Source organism: Eubalaena glacialis, chromosome 6 (assembly GCF_028564815.1).
Source record: "Eubalaena glacialis isolate mEubGla1 chromosome 6, mEubGla1.1.hap2.+ XY, whole genome shotgun sequence".
In the NCBI taxonomy this organism is placed as follows: domain Eukaryota; kingdom Metazoa; phylum Chordata; class Mammalia; order Artiodactyla; family Balaenidae; genus Eubalaena; species Eubalaena glacialis.
The window spans coordinates 87,167,219-87,187,574 of record NC_083721.1 but is presented as its reverse complement, the minus strand read 5'-3'; the positions used below and the strand labels follow the sequence as shown (position 1 = coordinate 87,187,574).

Here is a 20,356-nt window from a genome sequence, read left to right as displayed (position 1 = left end):
TAACCCATGTACTGACAGCCTCTTGGGGCAGGAAGTTTTGTGGATCCATTATGTTTGGATTTTACTTGTTTACATTTTAGAGTTTAAGCTTAGTAATTCCCAGTTGTGAAAGCACATCTCGTTTCCAGATCTTGTGCTAAGCACTGAAGTGAACTTTGGCATAGATTCTGACTTTCCGCTTAGCCTGGCCTACCTCTGTTCGGTAAATACTGCAGGCTGCTTGGTGCTCCTCCTAGCTCTCCTTCTTCATAAACTAACGCATAAACATTAGAGTTTAGGCCTCCGGACTTCTCTGGGGCCAGCAGCCGGCCAACCTGGGGCCCGGGGCCGCGGGCTCAGCCGACTACCATGGGCTCTGCGTCAAACCAGCAGTTTGCAGGTGGCGGCGCCAAGGCGCCGGAGGAGGCGCGGGAGGACGCGGCCCGGGCGGCGCGGAGCCGCAGCTGCTGCGCGGAGCCGGCGTCTGTACGTGGTTCAACGTGCGCATGGGATTCGGCTTCCTCCATGACCGCCCGCGCTGGGGTCGCACTCGACCCCCCGGTGGATGTCTTTGTGCACCAGAGTAAGCTGCACATGGAGGGCTTCCGGAGGCTGAAGGAGGGTGAGGCCGTGGAGTTCACCTTTAAGAAGTCTGCCAAGGACCTGGAATCTCTCCGAGTCACCGGCCCTGGTGGGGTGTCCTGCATTGGGAGTGAGAGGCGGCCCAAAGGGAAGAACGTGAAGAAACGCAGATCAGAGGGAGACAGGTGCTACAACTGTGGAGGTCTAGACCATCACGCCAAGGAATGCAAACTGCCACCCCAGCCCAAGAAGTGCCACTTCTGCCAGAGCATGAACCATATGGTAGCCTCGTGTCCACTGAAGGCCCAGCAAGCTCCCAGCTCACAGGGAAAGCCAGCCTACTTTCGGGAGGAGGAAGAAGAGATCCATAGCCCTGCCATGCTCCCAGAGGCCCAGAACTGAGCCACAGTGGGTGGGGGCTATCCGTTTGTGATCAGAAAGTTTTGAGGAACAGGCATCAATCGGCAGAGTGGAGAAAGGGGGGACAGTGTGGGTAGGGGGCAGCTGGCACTGCCGTATATCTCAGGCCGGGGGCCAAAGCGTCACCCCCTCTCCCCTCTTGGTGGGGGGAAGGGGTGAGGCAAAGAAACTCCAATCATGCTCTATCCAAATGCATGTGAGGGCTTTGGGGGGGCTTCCTGCATGCTTTATCTGAGTCTCCACCCCCAGAATCTCCAGCTTTTGAAAGTGGCCTGGATAGGGAAGTTGTTTTACTCTTCAAGAAGGATATGGAATAATATTTCCCGTGCCAGAGTGAAAAGATTAAGCGTGAGACCAGATTGATGGACCCAACCCACAAGCCACTACATTCTGTGGGAGGAGATATCTCAGGGGTAAGGCAGGGTTTTCTACATCTTGTCTCCTCATAACCCCCTCCTGGGATAGAGTGCTGAGAGACCTGTCCCAAGCAGTGGGTTGTGATGATAGGCAAAAGGGGGGTTGAGGGAACAGCTGCAGACCTGCTGCTTCTAAGCTCACTCCCACCCTGTTCTGGGCCAATACAATTTTATTTATTTGCTCCCTTGGATGACTGTACCTTGGGTCCCACTTTCTTCAGGATGCCAACTGCACTAGCTGTGTGCGAATGACGTATCTTGTGCATTTTAACTTTTTTTTTTTCATAATATAAATATTCTGGTTTTGTATTTTTGTGTATTTTAATTAAGGACCTCATTCCTGCACTGTGTTCTCAGGTACGTGAGCAATCTCAGGGATAAGTCGGCAGCAGCTCCGGGTCTGCACAGCAGGAATACTTTTTGTTGCTCTATCACCAGAGAGAACAACTGTTTGGAGCGTATAGCCTATTGAACTACCTCATTTTTGCCAATTAGAGCTGGCTTTCCTGCCACAGTGTCCTCTTGAAACCCCTCCATCTTCAATGTTTCATGGGAGACTAGGTTTTAACTGGGTTGCCCCATGACTTGGTCTCCTTCTACTGAAAGATTGGAAATTGGTCTGAACAGGAAGAGGTGGTACAGAGAGGTTAGGAGAGGCTGGGCCAGGTAAAACATGCAGAGAGGGGAAGCTAAGATTAGGCAGAGGTCATCTGTATGTGTGATAAAGGATTCCTTTTCCAGACCTCTAATCCCAGGGCATAGGACTCGCTTTACATACCAGGTCCATCCTTCACTGGATTGGGCTAGGCCTAACATACACAACAGGGTGTATTGTATGCGTTTTTGTAAAAACTGTGAGTTGGTAAGGACAGGTTTTAAGAATGATGCCTCTGTACCCATCTTGAGCTGCCCAGGGATGGATATGTGAAGCAAGGACAAGATCCTTAATCTTTAACAATTCTGGACTTTTCCTCCTTGGTTTCCAGAGAGACCATCAGTGATGGCTTCTTTGTGGTTCCCAGAGCCAGTGTCCTGCCCTGCTGCAGCAGTAATTAGTGTCATGGTAGCTAAAGGAGAAAAGGGGGTTTCGTTTACATGCTGTGAGATCACTGCAAACCTACCTCACTGTGTTGTAACGGGGCAAATGCAATAGAATGCATTGGGTGATGTGTGTCTGATCCTGGGTTCTTGTCTCCCCCAATTGCTGCCCCCCTCTAGTTATTGTATTTGGGCTTCGTAGGACTTCACAAGTAGCTGATTTGGTGATTGCTAGGTGGCCTAGTTTGTGTAAATATAATGTGTTGGTCTTCTCCATGTTCTTTTGGGGTTTTATTGCTTACAAACTTCTTTTTATATTGAGAAAAATAGCCAAAGCATCTTTGACAAAAGGTCTGCACCAGCCAAAAAGATCTGAAACATAAACTTGGGGGCCCCTCTTCTTGAAGTGGGAGGTCTTGAACTACACTTTCTTTTGTGTTCCCCTTCCCTTGTTTCCTATTTCAAACAATATCTCCTGTCCTAAAAACTGTATTCCTACCCCCTCTTCTTTCTCCCTTCGTGCCCCCCCAAAAATAGTCCATACACCTATACGTTTAATTTGTGGGGTGTCTGTGATCAAATGATTTGTGCAAAAATCCTGAAGAAGCTAAGAACTCACCATCCCTTGTTCTCAATCTCCTGAGTCATGACCATTCCTTGATTTGATTCATGCCAAACAGACTGCTGTCTTTGGATGGATTAAAACCTACTTTAATCTCTAATCCTAGCATAGAGAGGAGCAACGAGGGGGCCTTCCATGTAGAAAGTGGGGTTGGGAGACCACGAAAGGAAAGATGAATGTATAGCCAAGTCACTCAGGAACTTTTATGCAGGTGTAAGAAACTGATGTCAAAGTGGCCGCAAGATTGTTTAATAGGAGACGGACGAATGTAACTCCATGTTTACTGCTAGAAACCAAAGCTTTGTGTGAAATCTTGAATTTATGGGGAGGGAGGGAGGGTAGAAAAGCATGTACCTGTTCTTCATCCCTTCCCCTCATTACTGAACTGCAGGAGACTGAGCCCCCTTGGGCTTTGGCGACCCCGTCTGGGCAGTGTTTATTTGTTGGTTGATTTTGCTGTGCCAGGTACTTCCTTTCCCATTTGCTATCATCTTGTAACACACATGCTGACCCTTTTCCCTTCCCCTTCTTTTCCTTGGGAAAATACAATGAATAAAGACTTATTGGTACCGAAAAAAAAAAAAAAGAAAAAAAGAGTTTAAATTTTTTAAAATTTCCATAACAAATTTAAAAATTAAAAAAGTATAAAAAGAAAATAAATATCACTTGAAATTACATTATCTGAGAGTAAATACTATTGTCACTTTTAATGCACATATATATGTTATATATTTATATATAAAACAAATATATAATATTTATATATTTATATATATCAAGTATATATATTGCGATCACATAATATATGGAGTTTTATATCCTTAATTTTTCACTTAGTATGAATATTTTCCCATGTCAGTAAGAAACATGATCGCTAATGGGCATATTACATTCTATTGTATTTATCACAATTTAGTTGATAATTTTCCAGATTTGAAGCGTTTATAATAATAATATCTAATACTTACTTAGTACTTACTATGTGCTAGCCATACCTTTGATGCTTTACATATATTAACTCATTTAATTTTCATAACATACTTTTGAGATCCCCACTTTACAGGTGAGAAAACTGAGGCATAGAGAGGTTAATAATGAAAGTCATAAGGTTGTCATTGGAAGCTGGTGAAGTTTTAATTGGAATGCAGCTAGTCTGGCTCTAGAACTTGAAGTCCTAACCACTATCCTATTACTGTCTGACTCATTGTATAAATATCTTTGTGGAAAAAAAATCTTTATCTGCATTTCTGATAGTTTCTACTAGGAAGATTCCTAGAGGTGGAATATCTGGGTTAAGAGTTATGAAGTCTTTCAAACTCTTGAAGAATGCTGTACAGTTACCCTTTGGAAAATTCATACCAATTTGCATTTACACCAACAGTGGGAAGAGTTTCCAGGCACACTGACTTCTACCAGTGTAATTTAGTTCCTCTTTTATTACCTTGAATTTGGGACCTCTCTGAATGGTTAAAATAGTTGAAAGATCAGGGTTCCCCTAAAAACAAAGGAAGTACAATTTTATACAAATGAGTCGTTTGTATATATACCTCAGATAATACTATAACCTTGTTTTATTGATTTGTACATAAATGACTTTATGTCATCACTACTATATGTGTGATTGTGTACTCTGACTGCTTGTGCCCAAGATTTGGGGGTCATTACACCTGTCAAGGGTACCTTTCAAAATGTAGCCTTATTTTGACAACTGCTGTCACAGGTGATATTTAGGATACTTTCTCAAGCTTTTAGGCAGTTGGAAGTCCTATTACGTTAATGATCTTATACTGCTCTTTGGCTTAAAAAAAAAACACAGTAAAAAAATATCCTGCTCAAATGTATTTTTACTTTGCATTTGCTTTATGTGATGTGCAGAAAGTGTTACATGCATCTGCATTTCCAGATAATAATAACTTTGTTAATCTAGGTTTTATCTCTGGAACATAAATTCTCTACTACCATCCTGAATTCAAGGAACACTAAGACTAGCAGGCAGAAATCCCAATTATTTTTTTAAAGAAAAGTTGAAAATTCCATGCACATATAACAGGGAAGAAAATTTTAGCAATTTCTACAGTGATCTGGACAACTTCAATTGGGAGTCTAAATTATTCCTTGTGATGGGATGAAAATCAATCATCTATCCTTCACTAGTTCTTTGGGTTAGTATTTTATCATCACTGTTTTCTGAATCTTCATCGAATCACGTGTCTCATTAGGCTTCATTAAGATTCTGTGTCTTTTAGTGACAGGTACAGCTTAGATTTAAAATCTAAGAAGTAAGTGCACACGGAGAGGCAGGCAAGAGGCTGGTAACCTGGAGCAAAATAACAAACACACATGCTACTGTGTAATATCTTGAAGCCTGTGTTGCTTGTGATTCTTTATAGTTTTTATTTTTAAGTGTGACTCTTGGTTGAAGCTTTGTCTTGAACAAAATGCTGTTGTTAATAGCGAATGAAATGACTGGAGCTGTGCTGAGGAAAAAAAGTCAGCTGAAGGATTTAAAGCAGACCACTGCAAACCAAACGTTGCAATTATCTGCAGCTGAAAACAAGTAGCTTTTAACGTGTCCATTTGGCCGAGAGAGGAGAATTATAGACCATTGCTGTTTCCTCTCTCACTCTCATACTCTGTCTTCTTCTTTATATAGTTTATCATCCATAATTTCAGGATGTATTTTGCTTCTTTAAGCTGTTTTATCTGTAGGCTTATGAGGTCACTCATGTGTGAATTCCTTTGTTAGTCATCTCACCTTTTGCCTTGATGATAGAAAATTGATCAGGCCTAAAGTACAAGTTCAATAGACAACCCCCTTGGTCCTTTGTCTAGGAGAATAGCTACCATTGAAGGCCATGAGCAGGTTGCTATTAATATGACAGCCTGCTCTATCTCCCACTGTAATTTATAATGAAATACCTAATCTCCATTATTTTGATCCAAGCAGGCGATCCCATGAAAAAGTCTTTTCATCCAGTTCCCAATGGCTGTTACATGAGAAATGGCAAACCAATAATTTTTGTCAAGTTTTTTAAGCCAACAGAAATGCTTTTCCACTGCTACAGTTTCAAAAGGCACAGATAAAGCTCATTCACTGAGATGAATGAAAAAGCCATCTGGGGTTTTTCTTTTTGACTTCCTTTCCTTTTCTCCATCCTTGTAATCAAATTTGAGCAAAATCAAATGGGGCTTTCTATGAAAGTACCTTTTGTTGATCTGAACGAGCTGGTAATTTACAAAATACCCTTCCTTTGTGAGGAAGGCTAAAGAAAAAAGAATCAGTAGCTTTTAAAGCTGGGCCTTAGTGGGACTCTAAATGCAATGAAAGCAGTCTGTGTTGAGAGATTGAAATGCATTTCAAAGCCAGGCCTGACTCGGGTACAAGGAAGAACAGACCTATGTGCATTTTGTAGGAAGAAAAATGTGAATGGAAAAGGGAGAAAGGGAGAGAAACGGGGAAATCTGGATAATACATTAAAGTAACCATAATTTTGGAGATGCATTCGTCTTATTGAAATTGTGTTCGTAACCAGTGATACCGAAGTCGGATATTTGCTCAATCAGGATGCTCAACAATTTAGCCTTTAAAGTTTGGAGCTACCTGGGTTTGTGGAGAAAGTCGGCTCGTGAAGTGTGTGATGTTTTTCTCCAACTTTTTCTTTTTCTTCTTTGCTTTGGGATCCTGTGGGAAGTACCTCAAGAAAATCTGAAGATGCTAATTTTCAGACAACTAATATTTGCTATTTTTTCCCTCTTTTTGCCTATTAGATTTCCTCGTGGCAGTGATTCTTCTTCACCCCTTTGAATTCAAAAGGATGGCATAGATACCTTAAAAACAGTAAGTAATGTGTGATATTTTCTTCAATTACTGTTAATAGTTAATCACAGTAAAGCTGAAATTTGGTTATTGGAGGAGTTTGGAATCATCATGCATGCTTAGAAGGAAAATAGGTTTTGTGCAGCATTTGCATTATTTGATGTGAATTACTTTTGGTTTGATTTAACTGTTTGTCAACAATATTGTGCTAATGAGCATCTTTTTCACTACTGCTTTACCCAGTATATTCTGTGATAGCTAAGTATTGTGTGGCATGTAATGTATGCCTTCTTAGCACAACAGTTCAAGAAACAATGCAAAAAATTGCAGGAAACTGTCTTTGGAGATGTTATGTTTTGTTTCATGTACCACACAGGCTTCCTCACACATTTATAGCTTTGATTCCTATCAATCATGCTTTCTAAGGGACCTTTCTACTTGTGCTTGAAATAAAATTCTTGTATAAATTACATGAGCTTATTTCTTCAAAATAAATATCCAGAGAGAGAAGCAAGAGTTGTTTTGATATTATAAATTAGTCAAAGAATTTTAAGGTGCTTTAAGCTACATTTCCTATAATTTAATCAAACATTATAACCAAATAACAAAGCTTTATTTAGAGATATTATCCCCTTTTAAGAAAAGTGAAAAGTCCATTTTCAGCTTCCTAAAAATAAGACAGACTTGTGTTATCTAAAGACATGATACTTTGGACATGATACTTAGAGTACACGTCACAGGTATATTTTAAACGTAAGTGCAGCATTGGCATTTTTAAGTAACTATGGTGCATGTTTTAAATATGTAAATACCTTAATCAGAATGAAGCAATATGGGGCAGAATCAGTTCTAATGTCTCCTTGATGGTTTGAACAGTATCTTCATTAGCGTGGGCACTGCCAAATCGAGTGTGACCTGAGAATTCCACGTAGGCAATCATGAAACTTTTCTTTCTGGAGCCAGGAAACAAGTTTTAGTGAAACCAAGACCTATGTTCTTTAATCCTTAAGGTAACCATCAGAGTTTTTAGAGATGCTGAAATGGGAAATAGGATCCAGATGGTTTCACAGAGTTCTCTATGAGGGCCAAACCCTTTCCCCTTCTAACTATTCCTCATAGCAAATCTAAAGTCCTGGAAATTTGTATTTAAGATGAAGTCTGTTTTCTACGCTTTTGCTGCTTTAGGTCTCTTTTCCAACTTCCTACAAATTTATCTTTGCCTGTGGTTTTGAGCCATTTGCTGCCTCCTAATGCCTAACTTTAAAATAGCACACATGGCGAACTGCCAAGAAGGTGGCAGTGGGGTATTGGTTTGTGCTGGTATTGAAGTTCCAAGGTTGTTGTTACCCATAATTTACAACAGTTGCTACAAAACAGATGATTAAAACCTGAGGAGGGGCAGGGAGGGAGAAGAGTAAAATTAATTGGTGTACGTCTTCATGGATCTAAGTGTGGTTTCTTCCTGTGAAAATAAGTTGGATTGTTGTGCTGTCTACGTGGACACAACAGTCTGTACTGTGCCATTGCAATCACTGCCTACAGTCTTAGATTGATAGAGAAGCACAATATTCAAGAGCTTTTGTTTAAAAGATGTATTTAATTATACCATTTATACAGATTTTTTTTCTCATAATATTGATTTCATTCCTTTTTATAAAAATTAAGCTTGTTGTTAGGTTAAGATTGTTGCTATTTTTTTTAGTTCTTAAAAGAAAAAGCTTATTATTTAGGCATGTCATTGTTGTTTTATTGCTAAGCCAAATTGGTACCTGAGCAATAATACTTTGTCTTTTACTTACTAATTTCATGTCTAGTCAATCTTGTAAGCATTTTGCAGAGTTTCTCTTCTGTGTTATCTTTAAGTACTTTTGGTAAGAGCTAGAGGTAATTTGTTTTGGAGTAGTTGTAAAGAACGACTGTCAAGACATGTTAAGGAATGGATAATCAGGCCTGAAAATCAGCTAAGGTCCCTGCTTGCTTGGTTTATCAAGGACTGCCTGCTTTAGAGCTCGTGTTAGTGGAGAAATGAATGTTTCCTCTTTCTGTCAACATAGGTGTGAACATTGTTCCGTAAGTACCTGCATTTGGGGGAACTGGAGAGCTAGGTATTTCCCAGCTAATCGTTGGGGCAAGGGAAGCTTCTCAAATCTTTTGCTTACAGGCCTTCTATTCCTGGATATAACAACTCATATGCCATACACTGTACTATTTGCTAAGCCAAAACAAAAACAAAGACAAACAAACAAACAAAAACCCACTTCTGGAAAGTTTAGAAATCTGGATCTTTGTGGTATCTTCAGAAGTTATCAGAGGAAAGGAAAAGGTCACACGTTTGTCAAAACTCTGAAGCATCTGAGATTTATTTTAAATTTGTTTAAAGATTTATTTTAGGTATGTTTTCCTTTGTGTAAAAATAAAATTTCCTTGGGTTTTGCATCAGGAACTGGGTGCTACCTTTCCATTACAATGATGGTAATGAGGTTTCAATGCATTCAGGGGCTAGCAATAAAATCCAAAGGTGGAGATGAGGCTTGTATAGCCCTAATCCTTCCAGGGTAGGGGCCTGCGTAAGCTCTGTCAGTAGAAGCTATTATCTTCAGCAGGATCAAATAAATGTGTCCATGATTTGATGTACTGACAAGCTATGGATTGCCTGACTAAACAGGGTGTGTTAAGTAGTTGCATTCTCTAGTGTTCAGAATGCAGGAAATTGATTGGCCTGGTTTTAATTCCAGTTTTGTACTGATGATGGGCTGATCACTGGTATCTTTGGGTCTTACTTCACTCAGGTGTCAAATGGAATGTTATCTGTTGTTTGTTTCTTTTCTTGCCTCCTATGGATGGGGCAGACATTTTGGCGTGAATATGATGGTTGGGTCTGGTCAACTTATTTGGTAATGACGTGATGACAAAGAAAAGACCAAGTTTCTGCAAATGATGCCTCATTGCTAATCCCAGATGGGAGCCAACTTTAGATGACAAAGGGGACAAGACAAGAGAGTTTGGGGCAGGTTTTAATCAATGTCAAGGTCATTCCAATTATTGGTCAAAAAACTCTATGAAACTATAAGCATGACAGCAGCATTTAAAGTGGAAGAGAATACACCAATTTCCATTGTGTCCTAAAATTCACTATGGGGAAACTGGGAACATAATAGACAGAAAATCTCTATTTATGTAACACCACTTTTTACAAGGGCTTTGATGCAGATTGTAAGATGACAAAATAGATATAAATAATGACTAAATAATTATGTGTAGGGAAAATAAAATTTAGTTTAACACAGGAAAAAAACGTGCAACACATCTGAAGGCTATGTATTTCAATTTTTTTTTTTTTTTTTTTTGAGTCACAGACTTGGCTCAGGGTTTTTAGCAGCTATAGCAAACATGGAAAAAAAAACCCATCATTAAAAGGGTAACTTCCATATAGTGAGCATTTTGTACATTTTAGCCCTAATCCTCATGAGAACCCCAAAGCTTGCTATCATTACCCTCATTTTATAGTGGAAATAATGCAGGATCAGAAAGACTCAGTGACTGGCCTCTGGTCACACAGGCAGCATGTAACTATGTGGATTAAATCCTGGGTTCTCTGATTCTTATAGCCTGGGCCTTCCTGGGGTAACACAGATGTCAGCTGTCCCTGCAGTCTCTGACACATGCATAACCTCTTTCTGTTTTTGTCCAAGAAAGCTTTCAGTGAGTCTTTTGCTTGCACACCGGTATATCTTCTGCATAGGTTTTCTTTTAAGTTGCTCAGGTCTTTGCCTCTGCTTTTTGGCTTAAGCAGTTGATGTTACACGGTTCTTGGAGCCTTGAACTTGATTGTCAGCATTGTGTCTCTTTTAGGAGAGGATGTCCAATCTGTCAGCCATTCAGAATTGCCTATGTTATCGTAGTCTAATGAGTGTGTTCTTCAAAGAGTGAATTGGAGGCTAAAAAAAAAAAAGCCTTTTGATGTTCATAGACTCCTTATAAAGTGCTCTAAAACCAAGAAAGATTGTAGTTTTTTTCTCCCACTAAGAGAGTTACAAGAACATATTTAATAATGTATAACACCCTTCCTCGGAAGGGCAAGCTCTCTTAACATATATAAGCTAGCTCAGTGGGGGTAAAAATACATGGGTAAAGTGAGTAAAATATGTGGGTAAAAATGTGCTGTGAAAAAAATACCCCAAAGTTATTTTCAATTTCTTTCATAAACTGAAGGAAGAGCAAAGTACTTTATCCTATGGTTTAGCATTCTAACAGTTCAAAGATAGGGGCAAGCAGGACACAGTGAAATGAAGATGTGTGCAGAAGGAAGGTTAAGGCTTCCCCTCCAGCTTCTGCTATGCAGAAAATTTGAATTCAGCTATGGCTTATGCATGAATTCAGGTTTTCTCTTGTTTGTTGGGGAAGCCAGATCTGGAAATAATGCCCTTCAAACACAGAGCAGACCTCTCTTCTCAACTTTGCTTGGATGACTTACCCAAAGCAACTTGGAACATTTTTCGTTTTTGGACTTCTAGGTATGACCAAGGAAATGGTCCCTTGTATTTCTTCATAGAAAATTCTAAAACGGACAAGTTACTTTTCTGGCCTTCAAAAAAAAAAAAAAAATGTCCAGATGCCCACAGGGATAGCACAATCCATGATCAATACAGTGTGAAAATAAGAAAAAAGAAAGGGGGAGGGGGTAGAAGAATGAAGGGAGGTAGAGGACAGAGGATGAGGGAGAGAAAGGGAAAATTCCAGGGGATCAAAAATGTTTAAAGACTTTATATACTAAAGTCACACAATTTTAGAGCTGCACTCTGCCTTAAAGAGTTTCTAACACTGGGATTATCAACGGGGAGGATGAGCAGTAGGAGGGGAAGGGTGACCCCCAGCCTGCTATGGCAGCAGGCTCTTCAGGTTGCTGTATATTGTTTCAAAAGGCATATGAACACATTTAATAGTATAGTATAATTTTATATTTGGAAAATTCAACAAATATTGTTATGTTAATAATTTAAACATCAGAAACTAATGCTCCGCAGGATCATCTTGGTCTGATGTCTGATCGAAATGTACAGAGGGTCAGTCATTCTCAGCCTGCAAAAACCTCTGGGTGAAAGGTGGGTAGCTGTGCCAAAATGTGTTTGGTACTGAGGGGGGCATTAGATTTTACATTTTAATAAAAAAGAGGGTATAGGATAAAACAGGTTAAGAAGCACTTATCTAGACCAAGAAGAGCAGGCTTGGGAGGTATTCGTCATTCAACAAATATTATTGAGCACTCTACTGGGTTTGACACTCAGTTGAGGATATCTTTGCAGAGAACTGGATATATAAATATGGAGCTCAGGTGAGTTCTGGGCTCAAGATAGAAACCTGGGACCATCTTGGAACAGAAATGTCAAGTAAGTTAAGGACCGAGAAGGGCACACTGTATTTAGCAACAAAGAGATTGTGATTGACTTTGCAAGGGCATTTTGGGTAGAGGGATGATGTGGAAACCAGATTGTGGTGGGCTAAGAAGTGAGTGGGAGGAATGAGAGAGGAGATTGCATCTATGGACAATTATTTCAGTCAGCTTCACTAGGGAAGGATTTGGGTCAAAGCTAGAGCAGAACTTGGGCATTAAGGGAGAGTTTTTTTAGATGGGAGATAATTAAATGCAAAGTATTTTAATACATATACAATAGTTAAACAACTATTAATTCACTGAATGTTCATCGAAAATGCATTATGAGGTGGAATGTCAGATAAAGAATGCATAGTTCTTGCTCTCAGGAAGTTTGCAAGCTAGGTTACTCAATAAGACCAATCACTAATCACAATAATAGCCTGGAAATATTATGGCTCATCAAAGTAGTATAAACGGTGCTACGTGGATTAAGATATCAAAGATCAAAAGTTATTCACCTAGGGTCTTCCCTGGTGGTGCAGTGGTTACGAATCCGCCTGCCAATGCAGGGGACATGGGTTCGAGCCCTGGTCCAGGAAGATCCCACATGCCACGGAGCAACTAAGCCCAAGCACCACAACTACTGAGCCTGTGCTCTAGAGCCCACGAGCCACAACTACTGAAACCCGCGCGCCTAGAGCCCGTGCTCCGCAACAAGAGAAGCCACTGCAGTGAGAAGCCCGCGCACTGCAACGAAGAGTAGCCCCCGCTTGCTGCAGCTAGAGAAAGCCCGCGCAGAGCAACGAAGACGCAACACAACCAAATAAATAAATAAATTTATTAAAAAAAAAAGTTATTCATCCATGTGGGATCAAGAAAGGTATTATGGAGAAAGCAGACCTTGAAAGGATGAAAGATTACAACAGAAGGAGTTTGGGAACCAAAGCACAAAGAACGTGGGGGTTTGGGTTATCATACAATAGTCTTAAAAGATCATGGAGGGCACATTGGACTTTTACTGTGGGGGCTTTGAATTCCAAATTCATAGATTTGGTTCAATTCTGTGAGCAAGTGGAAGGTTTTTGTATAAGATAAGGACGTGGTCCACAGATCTACGTTAGGAAAATGAACTTGGTTACCACACCTGGAAATGTTTGGAGTAGGTTGAAAGTAAGGAAGCTGGTTAAGAAACTTGTGAAATAGACCAGGTGAGAGGGAACCAGAGGCTCAATCAGAGTAGTGACAGTAGGAATGGAATGAAAGAGAATTAATTCACTCATTAATTCAACAGAAATTTACTTAGTGCTTACTATGTGTTAGGCTGACGTAGCGTCTCTAATCTCAAGGAGCGCCCAGCCAAATGTCTGATGTGAATAAGTTCCATAATAGAGGGATGAACTCGATGGAAAGAGATCACACAGGAGGGAGGGGTATGTGTGTGGAAGAAACCAGAAACCAAGGGAGTAGACTTTCAAGAAGGAAAGAGAGAGTGCTATTACCAAAGGGATAGAGTAAAAGGAGTCCTGAAATGATTCTGTTGGGTTTTTCAACATGAAGGATGTTAATGATGTTAACAGCAGCAATTTCACTGAAGCAGAACTGTTATGGATTGAAGATTGATTGGGAGGTAAGGAATTGAGGACAGGGAGACAAGAGAAATATTTTAGAGATAAACATATGGTAGCTGCTGAGGACAAGGTAGTGGAGAGTAAGAGATAAAAGATGATTCTATGATTTTAAGTCTCAGGGAATGATGGCATCACTTGGCAAAATAGAGAAGTCAGGAGAAAGACTTAATTTTAAGGGAGCTTTGGTTTTGCCCTTGATTGAGTTTGAAATATAAATAGACATTTAGTCCATGGTTTGAAAAAAGGATAAGAAAAATTTAAAGTACTGTTAGAGCTACACACAGCTAGTTTTGATTTGTATAATAAGGTAGTTGAAGCCAAAGTCATAGAAAGTACAGTTGACCCTTGAACACTGTGGATTTGAACTACACAAGTCCACTTACATGCAGTTATTTTTCAATAGTAAATATTACAGACTACATGGTCATTTGTTGAATATGCAGATGTGGAGAACCATGGATATGGAGGGCCAACTATAAATTATACAGGAATTAACCACCCCGCCACCACCAGTTGTTCAAGGGTCAACTGTAAAACTGTAGAGGGAGGAGAAGAGTACAGAGGACAGGAGAAAGGAATGAGAAAGAAGATTAGAAGCCAGTGAAGCTGACTAAAAAGAAGTGGTCAGAAAAGCAAAAGAAACCACCAGGGTGAGTTATGGCAGCCAAGGAGAATTTTGTTTTCATGGTTGTTTACTCTTTGGTGGTTAGAATGTTATTTACTTTAAAGCAGAATAAGTACCAAAAAAATGCCACTGATTTTTGAGAGCTAAGAATTTTTGGTGTTCTTGGGAACCATTTGTTCCCAATTGGGAACAGCCATTTTAGTGGATTGATCAAAAAAATAGAAACCGAGTTGCAAGGGGTTAAGGTGTGAGTAGGATTTCTTTTTTATTGTTTCAGGGAAGATGAGAGAAGACCTTAACTTGAGATTGTGGCAAGGCTGAGAGGAAGACTGAGCACGTTTATAGGTATAACTATATGAGAAACAGAGTCATCAGGGGTGAGAACTGAAAGAAAAAGTGGATAATTGATGAAGAAAATTTGGATAGACAGTATGTTTTAGCTTCTATCTTGGTATTTCTGTCAGAACTCAATGAGATAATGAATATGAAGTATCTGACACATTAGTTGGTTTTTAATAAATGTGACCTATTTGTAATTCGGAGTCAGGTGGAATAAAGAAAGCATTATTGATCACCTGCTCTATGCCAGGCCCGTGTTGTTTTACCTCACTTTCACGACAGCCCTCTGAGCTAGGCATTGTCAGTCAGTTTTATACACAATAAAACCTAGAGGTTGGGACCTTGCCTAGAGTCACAACAAAGTAAATACAGAGCTGGGATTTGACACACATACTAAAGATACCATTAGGCCTTGTGATTTTTTTGAATAGTTTCGGTCTCACATGGGGTAAAGGAAGTAAGAGAAGTAACTTGAAGGAATCCTTATTGATGTTCTCTGTAAAATGAGAGGTTAGGTATCTGCTGAGAATGAGGAGGTCCATATAGAGAGAAGGGAATGAGATAAGTGAAAGACTTGAAACAGCAACTCCAGGGTGTTAGTGCATCATTAAGAGATGAAGAAAAGAGGTGAAGTTTAGGTAGCATGTAACCTTGTTACATAAGGATATCTTAAGGTGAGGTCTCTGATACTGCAGCAGTATCTTCTAAGTCAGGAATAAGCAAATTTTTTCTGTAAAGTGACAGATTGTAAATATTTTAGACTTTGTAGGTCATGTGGTCTCTGTTGTAGCTACTCAACTTAGTTGTTGTATCATGAAAGCAGCCATAGGTAATGCATAAACAAGTGAGTATAGCTGTGTTCTAATAGAACTTTATTAATGTTGGGCAGTGAAAATATTTCATATGATATCATAGTGGGTAATGTCATTGTATATTATACATTTGTCCAAACACATAGAATGAACAACACCAAGAATGAACCCTAATGTAAACTGTGGACTTTGGGTGATAATGATGTGTCAGTGTAAGTTTATCAACTGTAACAAATGTCCCACTCTGATGAGGGATGTTGATAATGGGGAGGCTCTGCATGCGTAGGGTCAGGGGCTATATGGGAAATCTCTGCATCTCCCTCTCAATTTTGTTATGAACCTAAAATTGTACTAGGAGAATAAAGTTCTTAAAAAAAGAAAAAATAATGGACACTGAAATGTTAATATTTACATGTCATGAAATATTCTTCTTTTGATTTTTTTTTAATCACTTAAAAATGTAAAACCATTCTTAGCTTGAGGGTAGTACAAAAATAAGCAGTGAACCACATTTGGCCTATAGGCAGTAGTTTGCCCACTCCTGTTTTGGGTACTCCTTAGAATATAGATTCCTGGGTTTTACACTAGACCAACTCAATCAGAATAATTGGGGGGTGGGGTCCAGGAATCTGCATTTTAAAAGAGTGTGTGTGTGTGTGTGTGTGTGTGTGTGTGAATATACCATTCTGAGACTACTGCTTAAGGACAGAACTAGTAAATAGAGAATGGCTGGGCATGGTTCGCTGAAAAATACAGAGTCTCCAGGTCTCAAATCACAAAGCAACGCTCAGCAGCACAGGACTGGGAGCCAAGGAGGGTCCATAGTGGTTTGGTGCTTGACCTGGAAGCAATGGCAGAAAATACAGGGGCAGGGAATTCTAGGCTTGTGGTTAGTGCTTCACTGAATGACCATCCAGGGGACCCAGACTTGGCAGGAAGGCAAAGAAAGACAGAAGGAAGCTGATGAACTCAAAAAATCAGGAGGATTGGAGGGATTAGGCTCATGAGAGTAGGACACAGACTTGGAAGTCAAGGGTTAAAGGGGGATAAACAGATGTCTGTGGTTAGAGAGGACTTTCAGAAGAGCTGTGAACCATGTTGAAGTATGAGGTAGGGCCGCATCAGGAACTGACCAGTGTTGTAGAGATGGGTGTCACTGGAGGTGAGAGGTCAAGGACTTGTGAGGTCAGGGGCCTAAGGAAAGTTAATTCAACACAGTTGGACAACACAACTAGATTGAGTGTCCAGGATGAAAATGCAGATGGCCAAAGGAGTGAGAGAGGAGCTTGTCAGCATGGGCTAGCCTAGCCAAGGAGGCCTGGCGAAGGGTGTATAATATTTAGACAGGTAGAGAGCAAGGGGAGGAGGAGAGAAGAGATGTTCACTGATCATCTACTCTGTGCCTCTTTAGTGGGCCCTTACGTATATCAACTCATTTGACCTTTGCAACAAACTGCTGAAGGGAGCATTATTCCCATTTCAGAGGTGAAGAATCTAAAGTTCATAGAGGTCAGAGTCCAAAGTTGGGACTTCCCTGGTGGTCCAGTGGTTGGGACTCCATGCTTCCACTGCAGGGGGCGCAGGTTCGATCCCTGGTTGGGGAACTGGGATCCTGCATGCGGTGCGGTGTAACCAAAAAAAAAAGAAAATTAGAAAAAAAAAAAAAAGTCCAAAGTCACACAGAGAATAAAATGAGAAATTGGTCTTTATGGCTGGGAAGCCCATTATCTTTTTCTTTTTCTGTTTTATTTTGTGTATCAACTTCAATAGGTTTGTTGGTAGTATCTACCTAAAGCACTGTGTTCAGAAGGATTCTGAGGTAGAAACTAAGGTCAGAAAGAGTTGTGATTAATGAGTAAATTTTCCATGGGCAAAGGAGGAGAGAGCTGTAGCTTCCATTCCTCGTATTTGCCATTCCCTATGCATGTAAACTGCCTAACCAAGGGGAAAGATATTCCAATTTAGGTGGGCTGAGGTTTAGTGAGCAAAGAATAAGAGCTGAGAAGGAGCATACTATCTTTAATAGACTATGGCAGGACCAACTTGGTTGGTTGGAGGACTCAGATAGAGGCACGGAGGGACTAAGCCTGTGAATAGGATGACAAGTTCCAGGTTTTGAGTTTGACTTGATCCTGGGAACAACAGAAGGGTCTTCTTTGTTTGTTTTAAGCAGGAAAACAACATAAAAATGATGGTGTAGGAAGTTTAGTCTGGTGGTTGAGAAAGGGATTCAACAGAAAGGCTATTATCAAGGTGTGAAATGTTAGAAGGTTAGATTAGGGGAGTTATTAGTGTATGAATAGCAGGAATAGAAAGCAAAGAGATATTTCAAAAGAATTATTAGTATTTGATAACTACTTAGACATAGGAAATAACATAAAAGAAGGTAGAGTCAAGGATGACTAAGGTAAGATTTTGTTATGTGTATTTCAGTGAAGCTGGTCCATTCTGAGAGAACCTTCTAGAAAGAGTCCCATAATCAAATATATTTGCAAAGAGTATTTGCTCAATACTCATTTTTGAGACTCACAAAACACATTAGCATATATAAGGCTCTGAGAAGTCCTGCCGAAAAGAAACCTTTTAAACTGTATTTAACTCATCTTTCTTCCAAATTAACTGAACAAAATATCTCTTTCTTACATGAAAGTGTGGCTATACAACACATACTCTGGAAAATGCTGGAAAAAATTGTGATGCCATGATCAAAAAATAAGGAAGCTCTTTTGAAGTGAACAGAATGAATTTTGTTTGGGGCTATATTGAATTTGAAAGCAGGTATCTTGGAGGGGAGACATTCTAGAGTTTGGTGAGGAGATTAGGGCTAAAGGTGTAGATTGCAGAGTAATAAGCATAGAGGGGATTGTTGAAGTTAAGAGTGTCTAACAGAAGCTGTTTGCTGGGGCAGAGGGGTAAATGCTTGTCAGTTCTCTAAGTTAGGGAATGGGAAATGGCAGATGAGGCAGCTAAAGGACACAAGGGACCAATGGACAGACAAGTATGAAGGATAGGGTAGTGCCACAAAAAGTAAGGGAAGAAATGATTTCAGAAGGGGTCTGTGTGTCAGATACTGTAGAGTGTGAGGCAAAGCCACTGTGTTTGGCAAGAAGGAGGTTACTGGTTACCCAGCAGTCAGCTCATGTTGGTGCTAAGCATTCATTCATTCATTCCACAAAAGGGTATTGAACATCTTCTCAAAAAAAAAAAAAAAAAAAGAACCCACAATGTGACTCCTGCTGTTCAGCAGCTCAATTCGGTCTCCTGAGGAGACATTTGTCACATATAAGTGACAAATGTGCTAACAACAGAGACGTCAACTGTTACTGAGGCATGGGGGAGGGAAAGACTATACCTGCTGTCAAAAGCTTTAAATACCTTGTTAACAGAGGTGGTTCTTGGTGACATTGTGAAGTTGGGGACGTGTGTGTCTGTGTTGGTTCCTGAGTCCAAAGTCTCTGACCTCTTTGTTGGTGCCTCTTCTCCACTTCCTTGAGCTTCCCCAGGGTCCTCTTGCTCTTAGGCAAGAATCTAAACCCTTGAAGCCATCAGTGATGGGAAGTTTGATGTGCCTCTCTTTAGGTGCTATTACATTATAAAAAATGAACAAAGCCAGAAAGAGAATGTCTGAACTTCTGAAAAGGTGCTTTTTTTTCCTAAACACAAATGTTTAAATGACATTTTAGCATACTGATAGCATGTAAGAAAGTGGTTAAAATATTATATATTTTATATATAATAATAAACATATACATAGTGTATATAGCACATATCATATATATATATGCTAATATATATATTAAATGTATATTTATATATTTAATGTTTTTGCAAACAAGCTTTGACTTATACTCACCAGACGTTAGAAGCCTGTCATCAAAATAGGTGGTGCAATATGTTCAATATTTAATCAGTTTTAATACTTTCAAGGCATAATATATGAAAATAAAATAACATTTTTATAGTTTATTAGAAAACTGTGGTGAGAACAAAGAAAGAAGTGAAATGAATAGCCTAACTTTAATATAAAGGAGACCTGATTTTACGCTATCAATAACATTAATATTAAACTTTGGAAAGAAGAGTGTTCCAAAAAATAAGCCATATCTGTTTCTACAAAATGACTAATATTATGTTGGCTTCAGGAAAGGTTAACAATTTCGTGGAGTGACCCAGAGCAAGACAACTTACAGCTAGGTGAGGTTCTCATTGCCTCAGACATGTAAATAACAGTAATAATTGTAATTTAGGAGTACCTACTCTGTGCCAAGCAATTTGTAAATTATTCTTTGTACACTGTCTCATTTACAACAACTGGGAGGTAAATATTACAGCAACCAAGGAGGTAAATATTATTATCCCAAATTTATAGATGATGAAACTGAGGCTCAGAGAGGACAGGAAACTTGCCCAGCATCATAAAGCTGGGATTTGAATTCCGTCTGTGCAAAACCCGTATTCTTTCCACCTCTCCACCTGTGAAGTCCTAGTACTGTGATGAAATGTCTTTTAAGTTGGTGTCAGCATCTTCACAAAATGACAAAAGGAAGTGGTAGACTGTCAGAAGCTTATGATAAAAATAGATCGGGGTGTCTAGGTATTAGGGAAGTGCTCCAAGACATTCCTTCATCACTTAACTCTCAGGTCTTGAATTATGGAACATTTTGAAAATCCTTGGAGGTAGTATTAAAATTTAACAGGTATAAA

At 39.7% G+C, this 20,356-nt stretch overlaps 1 pseudogene; it reads left to right on the top strand.

Moving 5' to 3' along the window:
• The first annotated feature begins 348 nt into the window (after positions 1-348).
• LOC133093497 (protein lin-28 homolog A-like) lies at positions 349-963 on the top strand (annotated as a pseudogene).
• Positions 964-20,356: the final 19,393 nt, after the last annotated feature.